Raw genomic sequence first — 20,646 nt, forward strand, 5'->3', positions numbered from 1 at the left:
GGCGGTGGTGTAGGACAGGCCCTGTGGCGGTTGTGTGGGTTTTGGTGAACCGCCGGTACACTCCGTGCTATTGCCCCTCGATACTCTCACCTAGGACTGGACTGGCCACTGCGGCCCCCAATCTCGTTCTTCCGCGCCGGTCTGCCTCTCTCGGTCACTTCGGATAGTGTGGGTTCTGGGCCCGGGCAGCTGCTTCCCCTTAGACCGGACAGGCCGCCGTGTATCGGGTCTCTGTCCCTGTGTCAGTGCTGTTGGTTTTGTCCGGTAGGACGCGGGCCCTGAGGATCCCCCTCGAGCTCCCGCGTTTATGATCAGTATGGCGCCGTCCCCCGGGGGCACCGATGTCTCTCGCCTCAGTTCTGGGGCAGTATTTATGTCCACTGCTGCCCCACAGTTACGCTGGGCCCGATGAATTCCTCCGTTGCATTTCGCCGCCCGCTAGGCTCCCGTGGGGGGGGAGGGTCGAGGTGTCGGCTCCACTCCGCGCGGCCAAGGCTGGATTCGCGCTGTCCTTCGCGCTGCTCCGGTCCCGCTTGGAGGATGTGGTAGTCCGTGTGTCGCCGGATGATGCCACCAGGAGTGTCAGGCTGGTTCTGCGCTGTCCGGCAGGTACCGGGGTGCGTCCACCTCTCTCGGCCGGCTCGGTCTCACTTCCGCCGGGGCCTGGATGGTACGCAAGGCCGGTGCTGTTCCTCCGGCTGTAGGCCCCGACTCGCCACTCGAAGCAAGTCAGGCTCCGGTGCACCGATTTCTCCGAAAATCAGACCGGTGACACCGCTCTGGTCCCGGACTCGAACGCCGCCGCTTCAGGCGGGCTGGGTAGCGGATAAGTGTATCGGATATGTTAGAAGGCCACAGTGCCCTCGGGAGCTCTCACTCTATGCGGCCGCCATGCTTGGCTGCTAGCCACGCCCCCTCAGCTATTGGCATTTTTACTAATGTTTTTTGGAGTGGAGTCGATGTACGTTGTTTGTAGTGGAATTATCTGGTATGCTGTGGAGTGAAATTATGTGGATAGAAAGTATGTGGTATTTAGTGTATAAGAATTACGTAGAGTGGGATTATGTGTTATGTAGAGTAAATATTTGGTATGGTAGTCTGTGTTGTGAGGTGGTAACCTCAGGTTTAGTCTTCCTCGTTTACATAGAAGCTCATCTGTGAACTCAGTGAGACAAAAAAGAAGGAATCAATGAGGAGCACTTGAGAACCTACTAGAGAAATAAGCAGGGCCACTGGAAATATGTGACTGTTTGGCTGCACCAACATTCGCACTATTATACATTTTCCACATTAGCCACATAATTCATCATCTGCTCCCTAATCTTCAGATTTGAACAAAAACAGGGTTGTTTTAGCTCAAATGGGTCAAACTTTACCACAAATGCAGCAACAAGTGTTACAGCCTGGTGGAAGGCCCATTGTAAACCAAAATGGTCACTTGTTACTCATTGCTAAATGGGGGTGTTTATTTATTTATTTAAGAGTTTTGTATAGCGCTGGCTAGACCCGAAGGTATCGGAGCACTTTCCAATTTTAGCAGCGGAGAGGTTACATAGTATAACAGTAGTACAAGACTTGATTTGTGACGAATCAAAAGTATCGAAGTGCTTTACAAAATTAGTAGCAGGTAAATCACACGATATAACAATGGTATATACATTGAAGTCAGTTCGGAGAGGGGGGAGAAGTCCAAGGAACGAGTCGGGTCGGTGAGGTAGGAGACTTAGATTTAAAGTGGCTGCATGACGCAGTGGTCAAGGTTCTGAGCTTCGGCGGCACCTATCCATTTGGGAGAGATCGGTTGAGGAAGAAGTCTTTGAGCTGCCATTTGAATTTTCAGAAGGAGGGTATAGTCCTGATAGGGACTGGGATGGAGTTCCATATTCTGGGTGCATTTCCTGAGAAGGGTTGAGATAGGGTTTTTTGTTTGTGAGTTTTTGGAGGCATGAGGAGTAGAGTGTTCATTCTCCTAAGGTTCCTTGTCTGGCCGGTCTTTTTGAGTTTGGAAGCCAAGTATGCAGGTTTTCCAGTGTGCAGGGCTTTGTGTGTGAGACAGGCAGTTCTGAAATTGGCAAACATTTTCATTTGGAGCCATTTTAGATCTCTGAGAGCTGGGGAGATATGTTCATATTTATTGACTCCGGTGACCACATTGGCTGCTGCATTCAGAGTTGATCTACGGGGAGCAAGGTGAGACTTTGCTGTTCCTGTGAGTGTTGTGTTCCCCTAATCTAGTTTGAACAGCACTAGGGATTGAGTGACTTGTTTGAGGTCATTGGGAGGGATGAGGGGTTTTATTTTAATGACATTATCAGATGTACTGTAATCTGTGCTGTTTCATTTGCAGAATAATAGTTTTCCTGCTAGGCCTGAGTCACAGACAACAACTTGGCTATTTTCCTCAAATGGGTCTAATTTTGGTGTACATTCTTCTAAAACTGGGTTCATAATTTCTTTGTTTTAAACTCCTGCAAGTAAATCTGGACCTTCCACTGCCTTCTCAAAGGACTTGGTAAATTCAGAATTGTGAGGGTTAAAACTCTCATTTTCAAACACAGCAAACTGTTGGACTGGATTCTGATTTTGTCTCTAGAAATAATTCACTTTTGCTCTGGACACCTTATTTAAATTAACTTTAGCATTTTTCCATATTTTGTGGGACCATCAGTGCTTGAAAAATTCCTGCCATTGATACCTGTTTCTGAACTGACATTTGCTTAACTGGCGTATTTTGCATACTGATAGACCGCGCAGGTCACCCGACTCAGTTTACCATACTCACCTGGGCCCATAAAATAACACAACTTATCATGAGTTTGAATCAAGTAACCTGTGCACTTGCTCTAATCAGTGATTTATAAATTTCATTAGGACTTATACTATTGACTTACCAATCTTCGTCATCGGTAGCTGAAGTCCTAAGGGATCAAAGGAGTTAGAATAATAGGTAGAATAATAACATTTTCACTCATATAATAACCACAAACTCGGGAAAGGTTTAAACTCTTTATCTAAATTTCTTAAAAGTCTTAATCCAAATATTAAACATCAGAAATCTTTCAATCAGGAAAATAATGATCAGAATGAAAATATGCAAAGATTTTATAAAGCAGTGTTTACGCATTTGAAATTAGGGCGGGAAGAGAAAAAGAAACAGTACAATGACATACCCACATTGAATATTTACCTAAAATGGTGTGAAGAACTAACTCTGGCCACGAGTCAGTTTAAAGGACAGAACCCCGAAAGTGCAGGCACCATAAAGGCAAACAGGTGCAGATCAGAATCAGGACAGGTAAAGCCAAATTTGATCAGGACAGGACCACCAAGGGCTAAGACCAGCACTCGCAGTTAAAGTTGCAACACCTGCGTTACTCCCTTTCTGCAGCTAACAGCCAGAACCCGGTAAGAGTTATCGATCTCTCCGACAAAGTGCTTCGCCAGCACTTCAGCTCTCAAACCCCGATCTGGGTTTCAAACCTTCTGACAGAGGGCTCCGCCAGCACCTCTGCTCCGATCACCTATTGAGTGCGTTGGGTCAGTGACAGGTCAGCTATTCGGACAAGTCGGACAAATTAGCTAACTACGGCTACCCTAGTTATACTATTTTCCAAGTCAGTGTACCATTCCCCAATGTTGCAAGAGTAAGGATCCCCAATTTTGATTGGACAAAAGAATGAGGAGAGGTCATGACACCATACCAAAATGAAACTTTTAGAATGAATATTAATGTTTGCGTTTCCGCCCATCAATTTATTTTCCCATGCACTTTTATTCCACCCTGCAATGAATGTAACAATATCAAACAATGTATTTATTCTTTGTCAGTCCAGCTTCTTCTTGTGGTGTTGAGAGTTCTCGCTCTCATGAACATCATCTGGCAGGACTGGAGCTGGCATGAGTTCAATGCCACAGCTTGAGTTTTATTTGCAGACTTTGCACATGCATGGTGTGGGTTTCAAAATGGAGTCACAGATACATTTCAGGCCCAAACACGAGCTGATAGTAAAGCGGAAAAGAAACAGTTTTAGAGCAAAGAATAAATGAATACACTGTATGCCACTTATCTCTTCTCTATTACCATTACTTTATTTTTAACTATTGCATTATAAATTAGGCAGAACGAACAGCTTGGCAAAAGCAGGGGTGCAAGCATCTTGCATGTGAGGACATAAAGCAGCCATCTTAGTTCTAGTGCGCAGAAGCAAGAGATTCCCTCCAAAGCAGAAAGTACGTCATGTCACGTGAGTGTGACAGACGCATGCGCAATAAGAAAACCCGCGAAGTAGCGGCCATTTTAGTGCAAGCGGATTACAATTAGTAAAGGCACATATGCAAGCTTCACCTAGATGTCATGTAATGCAATATTAATAGGACAAGACATGTTTATTAGTACTTTAACGTTATGTCGAGAGGACTGAATACAAGCAAGTTGCATTACATGTGAATCCTTGCTCCATCATTGACATGTCTAATTTTGGGTCCAGAGTAATTCCCAGCAACTTTACGGCCAGGGTGGGATTGCAGTTGACAGCATCAATAGCTTCTAGCCATTCTGTAATTTGGGTGTTCTGCTCCTTGTTGGAAATGAGGAGGTTTTACATTTTATCTTGGTTGAGTTTCAGGTGATTGAGGAATAGCCAGCGTTGGACTTCTCTTAGAGTGTTGTTTAGTCTCTGAATGTCATCGATGGAGGTCGTTTCTAAATAGATCTGTGTATCGTCCGCATAGAGGTGGACATTTTGTTTTTTAGTAAGGTGATGAGGGGTTCCATGTATATGTTGAATAGTTGTGGGGAGAGAACTGATTCTTGGGGATTAGGTCAGACATTTGCTTTTTGATTTTTATTCGGTGGATGCGGTTCTGCAGAAAGGAGTTGAACCACTTTAAGACCACCTCTTCTGCTCCAACTGTTTCTTGGAGTACCTTAGTGAGTAGTTTGTGGTCAACTGTGTTGAAGGCTGCTGATAGGTCTAGGAGTATGAGTAGACAGTATCAATCTGTATCAAGTGATTTGTGTACATCATCTATCACATTCAGTATCGCTGTCTCTGTGCTGTACCCTTTTCTGAAACCCGATTGGTGGGGTCAGGGAGGTTGGTATTGTCCAAGTGTTGAGTAAGTTGATAGAGGACACATCCTTCCAGGATTTTAACAAGGAATGGGAGATTGGAGACATGTCTGAAGTTATTAAGTTTGCTTGTGTCAGAGTCCGTTTTTTTTAGTAATGGCGTTACTTGTCCAATTTTTTGATAATAAAGCATGATTCCGGTTCTCAGGGAGCTATTATTAATCTTGGACCAGAGCGGGGCTAGGGTGAGTTTGAGCTCTTTGGCCAGTTGGGCTGGGATGGGCTACGCAAAGTGTGATAAGGGTTTGGAACTGGAAATCATTTTGATAATCTCTGATTCTGATATGGGGTTGAAGGATTTCCAGCTGTTTGGGTGGTGCTTGGGTGTATCATCTTCTGTCCTCGGGAGCCAGTTTGTGTTCAGGGGGCTGCAGTGACTGTCTAGGGAGATATCGATGTTGGTGGTTTTGTCATTACAAAAATTGGCAATGTTATCATGCAGGTCTTTGGAGGGTTGCATTGAGGAGGAAGGGGCTTGGAAGTTGGTTGCATGATGAGATTGAAGATTCTTTGGGCCTATTTTTAGTATTCTTTAGAGCATCACAGAAGAAGGAAGTTTTTTCTTTCTTGATGTGTTTTCCTGCGTTCTGATTTAAGTCGATCAAGGAGTATTGTGGATGGGTTGTTCTGCTAGAGTCTAGTTCTTAATTGCCTTCTTTCAGAGTTTAGGTCTGTGTTGAACCAAGATCTAGATGGAATGTTCCTGGCTCTTTTTTGTTTCATGGGAGCTATTTGGTCCAGATTGGAAATCATTGTTGTGTTGTAATGTGAAGGTGTTGTAATGTGAAGTGAGTTCTGTTGTGGAGAGGTCGCTTGCATGGGAGGGAAGTAGTGAACCAGCCCTTTCTTCCAGGTCTGCTGAGGTAATAGAAATTTTCAGGTAGCCAAAGTGTCCCCCAACTCGCACCCTATCCATGCACCCATGTTCCTTGTATGTCGTGTAACTTCCGTTCTGTTCATGCTAGAGAGACACAAATACATTTGCGTCCATCCTTAACATGTTAGCTATCCAACCGTACCAAGAAATCCCGTTAAATATGTTCCTAAACATACGGTGCCACCGTCTTTATGTGGTGCACTTCTGAAATTCGCACACGTTTTCTCCATGTTTTCTGACTCAGTCAAGCTAGGCCCTGAACGAGGCCTCTCTGCCTCATCTCTCCTGTCTCCGAAAGCTGCACGCATCCCTGACCCCCGCCTTACTTCTGCCAGCGCGGCGGTGCCCGGCTCGGCCTGGACTGCCTGCCAAATTCATGTTTTGCCTACAGGTATCTGCTCAGCCTCCTCGAAAACACATTCCAGTCTAGTGAAATGGGTAAACATATCCCCGGCTACAGAGCAAAGGGCCCGGCCTTCCTGTCTTTCTTGCAAGTGATTTAATGAACCCGTTACCATGGTAGGCCCATGGCTCCGCTCATTGCACCAAGACACGTATGCATGCACTAGCATTCGGTATTGAAAGGCCCCTGCCCGAGAGACCTTTGTTTCAGACACTACATCCTCCAAACAACAGATATCAGATATGCTATAGGTACAGGTTGCCCTGACATTTCAGACACCAGTCTCCTCCACTAGTGCTAAAGTCAAAGCCCCAGTTTCACGTCATACTAGTTGCCGGCGCGCATATAGGCGAAGGGTTTCTGCTGATTCTGCAACTTCTCACTTTACATCCACCCACATGTGACGTGTCTTGTGACGTTTCTCTGACATGTACGGTGCACACCCTTGTGTTCGCCTCTTTTCACGCCTCCTCTTACGCACATGTGTTCTTATCTCTCTCTTTTCCACCTGTTACGCCTACTGTATTGGATTCATGTGTAACGATGTACTATATATAATGTGTAATGTTAATAAAACGTTGAATGTCCCTTCCTGAACCTGCGTGGTGATGGAACCCGATATCCTTTGCTTCGAAGCATAATATTAAAGCCCGTATGACTCAGATACCACGGACTCTGCCTCTCATTTTAATGAGCTGTCTTGTATTGATAATTATATGGAAAAATTGACTAGGTAAAACTTATTTACCACATAATTTGGCGCCCAAATAGGTACCCTCCCCTTCCCCACACGCCGGTGAAGTCACGCGGCCATCGCCCCCTTCCACAACCCCGACGGAAACCGTGCACGTTGCGGGGTTTCCCGCTATCTTCCCTCGGGTCCACGAGGGAGACGGAGACTGCGGTCCGGCGTCCAGACGAGGCGGTGAGGAATGCGGAGGATCCCGACCAGAGCCCTAGTCGAGAGAGCAAGGTCCGAGGTGTCAGGAGGCCCACCTGTTCCGAAGCGCATGCGTAGGAGAATCGTCACCTGACACAGTCCAGTCCAGTCCAGTTTCCGTTCCGAGGCCTTCAGTTTCTTGATTCCCGGTGAGTACCGTTGTTGGGAACGCATCTAGACGGGTTCATTAATTTGTGCTCGGTAAAGACAGGTCTGGGTACACAGGCCTGGTCCGTACGTGTTCACTTAGGTGGATACGGTCCGACGTGTCTCTTTATGGGACCGGTCTGTACTGTTTTAGCAGTGCATCTAGTCTAGTAATTCTGTGATCAAGTATCTAGTGTTGCAACTCCCGTTTTCCGTTTGGCTCTTATGTGTTTTCCATGTATCAGGTAACATGTTTGCAATATGTTTTAATGTTGTGGTATGAGTGACTGTTTTGCTATTCATTATTGTGTTTTACTGTGTCTACGTTTGAAGTGATTCGGCCATGCCGTTGTTTTCTAAATTACATCAGATAGGTACTAGAAAAGGGATACTAGAAGAAGCAGTTCCTGTCCCACCTAGGGACACTCCAGGATATTTTATGTACCACAAACACGGCTTAGATGCTGTGCTGTATTTAGACTTATGGCTGGAGTACACCAAGAATCTGGAAGAGAAGTTTAGATGGCCTGCCTCAGGGACATGGGATGCCGAGTGCATCATGAGAGTAGAAGAAGCATTATGGAAAAAGAAATCCAGACAATCCCAGAAAGATGCCATAGAATTGTGGCGTAAAGAATCGCATAGACGAACAGAAAAAGAACTCAGGAAAGCCGAGAGAAGTAGAGAAGAATCCGAAAAAGCCAGGGAAAAAGAGTTAATAGAAGGAGAACAGGTTAGATCAGAACAATTAGACCGCCAAAGAAATGCATTCCTTACAGGCATGTATCCTGTTTTAACCGAGGGCCTGTCCAAGGCGACCCCGGAAGTACCCCGTAGCTTGCCACCACCATTGGTCCCGACCCAACTCCGTCACAAAAAGACCGCAGCAGATATTTTCCTTTCTTCCTATTTAGATGATGTAGCTCCAGAGTATACTAATGTCCCCCTACAGCCAGCTAATAATGGACCGCAGCAATTTCCGGCTGCTCTAGTCACGACCCCTCCACGTCATGATTCACTTCCCGCACCTGCTGTCATTTCCCCTGCTACCGGCCCTCAAAATCCTTTTTCGACAGATGCGACCCAGAGTCAGTCCCCGACACATGTACCGCTTCCGCACACCATGACATCAAGTCATGCCCATGGTTCTGCTTCAGGAGGGGCCGCAGGAGGCCCATATCACACCCTGCCACAATTACATCGAGTGACAATGAGAGACTTAGCATCACAGCGTACTCCGAAAGCGATGCCTCAAGAAAAACTTAAACAGTATCTTACTGATTGTAGATATGATCCAGTACCAGGCAAGACAAAAGACATGATGTTAGCTTCGTTACGTCTACGACGTGTTACAGATTATCTGATGTTATTACCAGAAATGCCAGAACATCTAGACAAAATATATCATTTTATTAGGACAGGTGAAAGACCAGAATGTATTCGTGAGGCCATGGCATATCAGAAAGTTGAGACACAGGGTTTTATATTACGATTTTTGATTAATTGCTTGATAAGGGAACAAGATCAGACAGGTGTTGTTCAGGAAGAGATGGATGTACTGACAAAATGGGGTCAAAATATTGCAGACTGTAAACATGATAAACAAACGTGTATAGATGCCATGTCCAGAAAGATTCGTAAGGAAATAGTAGCAATACATATTAGACAGAAAGCTGAAAAGGAAGCCGGGTCAGACAAGAATGAATCCTCAGAGGAGGAAGAAATAGAAACACGAGCAGAGAATCAGACTCCGGGGACCATAGCGTATGTAGGTAGAGTGAATCTCCCTAAACAGTATCCTTCTGATAGAACTTATGACAGATCCGTTTGTTTAGAAAACAAAAAACGATTCCTTTCCCCAATACCAGAGCAATGTTCTCTTGAACATGTTTTTCAAGTTACTGACAAAATACTGAAAGAAAGAATAGGTTATCATGAACTCAATACCTTACGTGATCAGGAACTAGCCCGGTCAGCAGTCCAATGGGCCGGGGATGACAGTATATTTAATGATGATTTAGTAGTGCAAACATTTTTAAGCCTTACTCCAGAAGAACAGCGACTAGCTGGTATGTACATGACCCAACATCTCATCACTTCATATGAAAATCAGCAATCCGATCCAGGTCCATTGTATAATTTATTGCAAGATTTACTCCTGAGAAGATGGAGAGGCCTAGGTACTGATTTAATCGATATTATTCTAGAACAACGTCACAAATATAGAACTTTCCTGACTCCACGTCTTGTTTTCGTTCCACCCCCAGTAAGACAGCCATATCACTTAGATAGACAGAACCCCTTGCGAGAAGTACATCCAATTCGGAAGCCAGATGATTCATTTGAACGCGTGTTTGTATACACTCCTTTGACTAAAATGGAATTATTGGAAATGAAGAAAATTGTACCTTGTCACGATAAAGATCCTGCAGGCTTCCACCGTGAATTAAAAGACATGTTACTTATGGGAGATTATACCTATCCCGATATTCTTAAAATGCTAAAAGTATTGTTGCCAGCGGGGATATATGAAAAACTAAAAGAAAAAGAATGGGAGGTGGGAGATAAAAAGATTATTTGGGCTGAATTAGAAGACGGGGAAAATAGACGTACCCCAGGTCTCGGTCTTGGGGATAAAGCTAAAGCACTACCAGGATTATTAGTACAGGTTTTGCCTAGATTATTGACAATTAAAAAGGAAGACTGGGATGCGATCTCAGCCTGCAAACAAAAACAAGACGAAGACACTAGTGATTTTTATTCGAGATTTGAGAAATGTTTCATTATCAATAGTGGCCTGAAAACTAGTAGCGAGTCTTTTCCACATCTTTTTGTGACCAAATTAGTCGAGAATCCCTTACCCCAGGTTAAAAACAGAGTATTGAAAGTCGAAAGTACATGGCAAGCTAATACGCCTTCCCAAATGTTACAAATGTTACAGTACCACCAGAACAGAATTAGAGAGGAACACGATCATGAACAGAGGCGCATGAAAGACGCGAAAATGAAAGTACTAGTTGCCCAGACTGTACCAGCAAATGGTCAGAAGGGTGGTAACACGCAGAACACACAGACTAGTCATCCTACAGGTCCAGTTAAAGGTAATTGCAATTATTGCAAGCAGCCAGGTCACTTTATAAGTGATTGTGCCGTTCTCAGACACAATATTGCTACAGGAAAAACTAAAGAAAGACCACGTCCACCTAGACCTGAACACGTTCAACAGAATATTTCACAGAATCCGCAACCTCCACAGCATGTACAGCAACAGACAGTAGCTGTACCCCAACCCCAACGTATTGCTGCAACTCAACATGTCACGTCACAAATGTACCAGTATGCACAGTCAGATTACCCCGATTATCAGCAGTACACATGAAACAGCCTAGAGAGGGAGGTTGGCTTGCCCCTTATCGAGGTTCCTGTAGATCAAGATGGTCCCTATGTACATAGTCAGGTATTAGGGAAAGACAGAAAATTTTTGATTGACACGGGAGCGAGCAGAACTACCATTAGTCATGACGAGGTTCCAGGGGCACCCCTCTCAGGCTCACAGAATGTTTCCCTTGGATTTTCAGGAAAACCTATTGTTAATGAAGTATCACAGCCAGTCCCCCTTGCAGTTGGTCCTTTGTCCCGTACTACAGATTTACTGCTTACAAAATCATGTCCTGAAAACCTGCTTGGTATTAAAACACTGAAAGCTCTAGGAGCTGTTATATGTTGTTCCCCGGAAGGAGTGAGATTGTTCCTACGTGACTTTAAGGGTCACTATGTTTTGAGAGATTTTGATGTCAGATTGCAAAATGTTCCACCGCATTTGTGGGCGCAAGGTCCAACTGATGTAGGTTGTATGCATATTACTCCCTATCGTGTCACACTCAAGCAAGGTGTTGTGCTACCTCGTATCCGACAATACAAATTGCCCCCCGAGGCTGTAACAGCCTTATTGAAAATAATTGACGAGCTCATTGCCCAGGGAGTAGTCGTGGAAACTGACTCCAATGTATGTAATTCTCCAATCATTCCGATTCTTAAACGAACTGACCCAAATGCACCTCCAGTCTATAGGCTGGTGATCGATCTCCGAGAACTCAACAAATGCATAGTACCACAGTACCCAGTGGGCCCAGATATTTCGTCACTACTGACTGCCATTGATTCCGAAGCAGCGTTCTTTACTGTAATTGATCTTAAGAACGCTTTCTTTAGTGTTCCCATTCATCCGGAAAGCCAATATTTGTTCGGATTCTCATTAAATGGCCGCAGTTTTAAATTTGCACGTGCACCTCAAGGGTTCACAGAAAGTCCTAGTATTTACAGCCAAGCCCTGAAACGACAACTAGACAGTATTCACATGCCTACTGACACTGCTCTGCTACAATACGTTGATGATCTACTGATCACAGCACGGACCGAACGTGACTGCGAGAGCGCGTCACTGACAGTCTTGTTTTTCCTTGCCGACAAGGGGCACAAGGTGTCCCCTTCAAAGCTCCAATTCTGTGCCCAGCAAGTGGTGTACCTTGGGCACTTGCTGTCCAAGGAGGGGAGACAGTTGACACCAGATCGTATCCAGTTAATAGCACATCTGCCACAACCCAAGACTCAATAGGAAGTACGGGCCTTTATTGGCCTCACTTCGTACTGCAGACAATGGATTCCCCAATATGCATTTCTAGCCAAGCCACTTATTCAGTTGACAACACAGGAGGCAGCGACTTCGACTGTCCTCCCTTGGACTCAGGAACATACACAAGCTTTTAATGACTTGAAGAAAGCTTTATGTCAAGCACCAGTTCTAGCGACACCATGTTACAGCAAACCTTTTACACTTTTTGTCACAGAACGCGATGGCACAGCGTTGTCCGTTCTCACCCAAGATCAAGCAGGACACCATAAGCCTTGTGCTTATTTTTCCAGTACATTGGATCCAGTAGCCCAGGCTCTGCCTGCGTGCCTAAAATCAGTTGCAGCAACACCTCTAGCTATCAGACAAAGCGATTCAATAGTGCTAGGACATCCCTTGACAGTACAGGTTCCACATTCCGTGGAAGTGCTTCTGAACCGAACCCAGACTCAGCACTTGACCATAGCACGACTGACAGGTTATGAACTGACACTGTTCCAGCCACACATAGAAATCAGACGCTGCAACATACTTAATCCTGCCACATTGTTACCCTCGAGTACAACAGATCCAGCACCACATGACTGCGTAGAAGTCATTAATACAGTAACTAAGCCCCGACAGGACTTGACAGACATTGCATTATCCGATCCAGACCTGACACTTTACGTGGATGGTTCATGTATGAGAACAAACACAGGAGAGTTAGTGGCCGCCTATGCAGTGACCACTGAAACCGAAGTTTTAGATACGCATCGTATTGACACACTATCTGCTCAAGCTGCGGAACTTATAGCATTGACCCAAGCATGTATACTAGCCAAGAACAAGAAAGTAAACATATACACTGATTCACAATATGCATTCGGAGTCGTTCACGACTTCGGAGTCCTTTGGGAAGAGAGAGGTTTCTTAACTTCTCACGGTACCAAGATTCAGCATGGCCCCCTCATTCAAGCCCTGTTAGAAGCAATTGTTAAAGGCAGGGGAAACCCAATAAACCCTTGTAGGCTTGGGCACAAAGTAATTTAAGTCAAGGGGTGCTACAAGGGACTTATTTAGAACAGATTTAAATTCATTAATGAGTTGTACATATGTAACGCACTCTCGTGTATCCATAGGATAACTATCTTATATCGACTGTAACAAATATATTGGTGGAAGGCAAAAGGAACACATAGAGCAAGAATTGTATTCAGTGTTCAAAAAATTTTTTTATATACTGTAACAAAAGTAGGGAGACAAATACAAATGAAGTAAAGCAAAAAGGTCATGAACAGAGGTCAATCAAATTTTCACTACAGTTCATAACTGAGAACATCAACTCCAGATATTTAAAGACACAACCAAAATTAATTAATAAAAAAAGGTTGCGAATTGGTGACAGAGCAACGTGACAGGAGATGATGGAGTGTCGACGTTTCGGTCTAAGTAGCAGTCGTCAGATAGACCATCATCAGGACGGTGTTTTTCTATGCAGGAAAAACTCCCTATGCAAAATAATAAATGCAATATTATCAACAAATGTCTTTGAAATTAAAAATACATTAATAAATATATACATACATGCTCTATGTGTCAAGTAAAACTTATGTATCCATTTGTTCTCAGAGATCACTCCTTCCTAGTAACCACTGAGAAATGGTTTCTAAAATAAACCTGAGGCAGTATAGCTCAAGAAGTAAATCTGCGTATCTTTCACATAATAAAACTAATACATTTAAAACAATATTGAAAACGTGTACAGTTATTCATTTATAAAAAGAAGAACAAATGTTCATTAGAAAACTTGCCAAAGATTTCATTTGAATTCGGCAAAAATATGTACAAACATTTCTAAATTACCAAAACCTTGGAATTGCCGTTCAAATTCTGCATTGGTTCCAATGGCACATTACATAGAACATTAGTCAGTATGGTTGGACTGTTACCTCAAATTACCAAATAAACACCCTGGCTAAGGGTGAAACAGTGAGTGAGGACATATTTAAAACGAAAATCAATACATAGGTGCATTTATCAGACCATCAATCGAAAGAGGTTAGTTCGGTTTGTCACCTTGAATCCTCAAGTGGATCTTTTATATGCACGGAAACAGCAGTGGCATGTGGCAAGAATGTCCCATAAAAGTGTGGAGACAGCAATGGCGTGTGGCAGAGATGTCCAACACGGAGCTTCAACTAGAAAATAAGTAAAATGTGGAGTCCTATAAGGATCCGGCAACTAAAATTGAAACGTTGCTTGATTCGATAAACAAAACATCATACCTTGAATTCAAGAAGTACAGGCTATGGCTGTTTGACAAATTTCACGTGTAGAATAACTTCAGAGATTTCTGTGGGAGGTTAATATTGGGTTGTTTTAGTGGACTGTGACATATTACGAATCAGAAAAGTTTAACTGTAGAACTATAACGCTAAATGGTAGTTCAAACGTGGCTAAAAGTTACTGCTGAAACTGATCTATGTTTAAAATGTTGGCGTCACAAAGCAGAAAAAGGGGTATAAATTACCGCTAATCGGAATCCGATTTGTTTCAAAAAATCAAAATGCTAATGAATTGCCAATATAAGGGGGAAGTCCCAAATGGCATATGAATCATTGTAAATGCAACTGAATGCTAAATACAACAATGGGAAAGTGTTAACTTAAAAATAAAAGCCGATTTTTTACAGAACGAGGGCCGAAATTAACTCACAATAATTACGTTCCCCTAGCCACGAGACATGCTACTTACTTTGAGCAGTGTTTAGAACCGGCATACGGGCGCGTCGTCATCCGTTGTTTGGAAACATGAGAAGACTAAAATCAGAGGGTTATATGTCCGTGTACCGGAAGTATTACGGACGGAAACCGGAAGTGAATCATAATTCAGTCGCTTCGTTTGTTGTTTATACTGTTCAAACCTTGGTTCTGTACATCATCTGCCATATTTATTCAAGATGGGCAATGGCATATGTCTGGTTTTATCTGTACAAGTTTCGGTGCAACAACTCGGGGATTTTACACTGTTATTAATAACAACAATAACAGATCTAACTAGATATATATGTTTGAATCACCACAATACTGTTGTAACTGCGAAATACTCATGTATATTGACCAGTTTCTGCCATTTTTGTATTAATAGCTAAGATCTACTTGCACTATGACTGACACTGTTTGTTCTGTCACAATGAATCTTGACATATAAGCACCTTGTCACAAATTTGGCATTTAATTATTAATTCCCCTTTTTGATGAAACATTCCCTATTCCGTTAAATATACATTGTAACGTGTAGTGAATTGGATCCATCGGCATTAGTGATCCGTTTAAGAAATATTTCCCAATCCAAGATGGCGACCACTTTATGCTCTTCGCGTTAATAACAGTGTAAAATCCCCGAGTTGTTGCACCGAAACTTGTACAGATAAAACCAGACATATGCCATTGCCCATCTTGAATAAATATGGCAGATGATGTACAGAACCAAGGTTTGAACAGTATAAACAACAAACGAAGCGACTGAATTATGATTCACTTCCGGTTTCCGTCCGTAATACTTCCGGTACACGGACATATAACCCTCTGATTTTAGTCTTCTCATGTTTCCAAACAACGGATGACGACGCGCCCGTTTGCCGGTTCTAAACACTGCTCAAAGTAAGTAGCATGTCTCGTGGCTAGGGGAACGTAATTATTGTGAGTTAATTTCGGCCCTCGTTCTGTAAAAAATCGGCTTTTATTTTTAAGTTAACACTTTCCCATTGTTGTATTTAGCATTCAGTTGCATTTACAATGATTCATATGCCATTTGGGACTTCCCCCTTATATTGGCAATTCATTAGCATTTTGATTTTTTGAAACAAATCGGATTCCGATTAGCGGTAATTTATACCCCTTTTTCTGCTTTGTGACGCCAACATTTTAAACATAGATCAGTTTCAGCAGTAACTTTTAGCCACGTTTGAACTACCATTTAGCGCTATAGTTCTACAGTTAAACTTTTCTGATTCGTAATATGTCACAGTCCACTAAAACAACCCAATATTAACCTCCCACAGAAATCTCTGAAGTTATTCTACACGTGAAATTTGTCAAACAGCCATAGCCTGTACTTCTTGAATTCAAGGTATGATGTTTTGTTTATCGAATCAAGCAACGTTTAAATTTTAGTTGCTGGATCCTTATAGGACTCCACATTTTACTTATTTTCTAGTTGAAGCTCCGTGTTGGACATCTCTGCCACACGCCATTGCTGTCTCCACACTTTTATGGGACATTCTTGCCACATGCCACTGCTGTTTCCGTGCATATAAAAGATCCACTTGAGGATTCAAGGTGACAAACCGAACTAACCTCTTTCGATTGATGGTCTGATAAATGCACCTATGTATTGATTTTCGTTTTAAATATGTCCTCACTCACTGTTTCACCCTTAGCCAGGGTGTTTATTTGGTAATTTGAGGTAACAGTCCAACCATACTGACTAATGCTCGATGTAATGTGCCATTGGAACCAATGCAGAATTTGAACGGCAATTCCAAGGTTTTGGTAATTTAGAAATGTTTGTACATATTTTTGCCGAATTCAAATGAAATCTTTGGCAAGTTTTCTAATGAACATTTGTTCTTCTTTTTATAAATGAATAACTGTACACGTTTTCAATATTGTTTTAAATGTATTAGTTTTATTATGTGAAAGATACGCAGATTTACTTCTTGAGCTATACTGCCTCAGGTTTATTTTAGAAACCATTTCTCAGTGGTTACTAGGAAGGAGTGATCTCTGAGAACAAATGGATACATAAGTTTTACTTGACACATAGAGCATGTATGTATATATTTATTAATGTATTTTTAATTTCAAAGACATTTGTTGATAATATTGCATTTATTATTTTGCATAGGGAGTTTTTCCTGCATAGAAAAACACCGTCCTGATGATGGTCTATCTGACGACTGCTACTTAGACCGAAACGTCGACACTCCATCATCTCCTGTCACGTTGCTCTGTCACCAATTCGCAACCTTTTTTTATTAATTAATTTTGGTTGTGTCTTTAAATATCTGGAGTTGATGTTCTCAGTTATGAACTGTAGTGAAAATTTGATTGACCTCTGTTCATGACCTTTTTGCTTTACTTCATTTGTATTTGTCTCCCTACTTTTGTTACAGTATATAAAAAAATGTTTTGAACACTGAATACGATTCTTGCTCTATGTGTTCCTTTTGCCTTCCACCAATATATTTGTTACAGTCGATATAAGATAGTTATCCTGTGAACCCTGTTAGAAGCAATACACTTGCCTACAGCCATAGCCATTATGAAATGCAAAGCACATACCAAAGTCACTGACAGAATTTCCCAGGGTAACGACCTGGCAGATCGTACAGCCAAACTCACAGCTCAGAAAGTAATCCCGACTGACATGACAAAGACTACACTGACACATTGCCTGACAGTTAAGGATCCCATTTTAGATGTACTCGACATACAGACACATGCCACACCAGACGAAATCAAGAAATGGACGGAACAAGGAGGGATTCAAACAGATCAGGGATGGATGACGAAGGGAAGGGCTACATGGTTCCTCCCCGACTCTATGGTTCAAGTCATTATTAACACAGCACATAGTCCAGCACACTTAGGAGAGAAAGCTATGTTAGACAGTTTACAGAACCTCTGGTATAACAAACACTTACGAGCAGCAGCAAAACAGAAAGTGCGTACTTGCATGATCTGTTGTCAGTTCAATCCAGGAAAAGGTGTCCCCGTGGAACAGGGTGGATTTCATCCTCCTGACCATCCTTTTGAAGTCCTCCAGATGGATTATATCCAGATGTACCGATGTCGAGGTTTTAAGTATGTCCTCGTAATCGTATGTGCTCTTTCCCGATGGACAGAAGCATATCCAGTCCCAGATTACACTGCCCCGACCACTGCCAAGCAGCTGGTTCGTGAATTTTTCCCACGATACGGCTTGCCCCGTGTCGTGTACTCTGATAATGGACAGCCATTCTCGTCCGAGTTAATGAAACAGGTGTCACTCCTGTTAGGTTACCAGTGGAAGTTCCATTGTGTCCGACATCCTGAAGCCGCAGGTCTGGTAGAGAGACACAATCAGACCCTGAAAACCCGCCTTGCCAAAATATGTGCCGAGAAAGGTGTAGATTGGATAGTTGCCTTGCCAGTTGCACTCTTTTACATGCGAATGGTAGCTCATTCTAGGACAGGGCTATCCCCGTATGAGGTGGTCTTTGGAAGGCCTCCGAATATGTGGGGGACGCCTATGCCCCGTAAGATCACAGATGTTGATAGTTCTATGCTGACAGATTACTTGGCTGCATTGATGGCTGCACTACAATCTTGTCGTTCACAGGTCGCGGCTGCCTTTCCGGACAACACCCAAGTAAAGCCACATGAAGTCCGCCCAGGAGATATCGTACTGATTCGGAACTTCGACCGGAAGCGTCCGCTGGAACCTAGATGGAAGCAGCCGAAGTTGGTTTTGTTATCTACAAGGACTGCCGTTAAAGTGGAGGGGAGGAAGGGATGGCTGCACTCGAGCCATATTAAAAAAATTCACGGACTGTTGCCAGACTCTCCCTTTAAGGACTGCCCACTTCCCCCACTTCCAGAGACTGAGTCTAAACTCCCCCTGCTGGAGTTAACTCCTCAGCAAGAGTACAAGCTAAAATTGAGGTCTAGTAAGTCAGACAGTTTAATTGTTTAAGTCCCCCCCTGGGTGAAGCGGTTAGACAGGTTTCTGACATGTATAGAATAGACCCCAGTAGTCAGAGAGATAGGCGAAACGAAAAATGGAAAAAACACTGTAAAGTTTTGCACAGCGGTTGCATCATTGCCTTGATCTCAATGTTTCTTCTGAGTCTTACGATAATCTGTATAAGTCTAATGTTACACACCTTTTTCCCTCTTGATTCAAATGTACATGTTTCCTCTAATGACACTGTGGAGCACACTTTCAGCGACCTGCCTCCCCACGAATTGTCCTATCGTTTAGCAATGCGCAACAATACATTCATCCGTATGTTACATCATTCACACCAAACCAGCAATGCCACCAATTGCTGGATATGTGGCCGACTCCCTCCCTATCAGAAGTACAAGGGAGCTCTGCCCCTCTTTCCTTACCCGTTCACACATAATGGTTCGTGTGGTGCATGGTTTACTTTAATGTCCTCCCTAGATAGTAAGTCCAAAGTTTCCCAAGGCAATTGGATATGGGGAAACCTGAATACAGTCATGAATAAAGCATGTTTCCCAGATGCAGACGGTCTCCCACAAAGGACTGGGACTGATCTAGAAAATGAAGTGTATGCATTAGGTAACTTCTCCCTCAACCTCATGATCCTGAATGTCCAGTCCGAGACTAATTCGGACTTGCCGTCTATTACAGTTTTACCAGTAAAAGGTGAATTATGTGTCAGAAAAATTGGTTCAGTACATCTAGGACACAGTGATTGTGATACTGTTGTCGAATTCAGTGATAAAGGCAAGTCTACTTTCAAAGCTTCCCGACATTCCTATTTCATTTGTGGTCAGACTGCCTATTTACGTTTACCTCCAGACTGGGATGGTACTTGTTTTATTGCATTCCTACTGCCACCTGTTTTTCTAGCCCCATCTGATTATCATAGAAATTCTCTCGTCACTCACGTTAGACAGAAGAGAGATCTCCCAATAGTCGATCAGACTGAAACTACATGGGAACAATACACAGACTTCAATAAAGGGTTCTTTCCTTATTTAGGCACTGTCTCAAATAGTAAACTTATACGCAAATTGACCAGAATCCTTGAAGCAGTAGTGAACGAAACTACTTCTGCCTTAGGTAACTTAACAGAAGAGCAGTCTGCTATGAGACTTGTTGTTCTTCAGAACCGCCTTGTCCTTGACGTCATCCTGGCCGATAGGGGCGGGGCTTGTAGAGTCATCAGATCCAGTTGTTGCGTATTTATTCCAAATAACGCGCCATCCGTGTATAAGGCCATAACTCGGCTTCATGAAATAGCTCACCTGATACACCAGAATCCAGGCTCCTGGACTTGGTCCGGTTGGTTCTGGAGTGTAGTATCTGCCTGGGGATGGAAGCTACTGTCATTCCTAGGAATCGCACTGCTCATAGTATTCAGTTGTTGTCTATGTCTGCAATGTGGGCCAGCGATTTGCGGCTTGTGCGCCACAGTCTGTATTCCCTGTCCAAATACACGTTCCCGTTCCCGAATAAAGAAAGATGAACAAATGATGCTCTATGAACAGATAGATGGTCTCATGAATATAGATATATCCTGAAGGGTGTAGTAGGGTCCAAGGAGGGAATGAGGTAATAGAAATTTTCAGGTAGCCAAAGTGTCCTCCAACTCGCACCCTATCCATGCACCCATGTTCCTTGTATGTCGTGTAACTTCCGTTCTGTTCATGCTAGAGAGACGCAAATACATTTGCGTCCATCCTTAACATGTTAGCTATCCAACCGTACCAAGAAATCCCGTTAAATATGTTCCTAAACA

This window comes from Lissotriton vulgaris, chromosome 2_1 (assembly GCF_964263255.1).
Source record: "Lissotriton vulgaris chromosome 2_1, aLisVul1.2, whole genome shotgun sequence".
NCBI lineage: Eukaryota > Metazoa > Chordata > Amphibia > Caudata > Salamandridae > Lissotriton > Lissotriton vulgaris.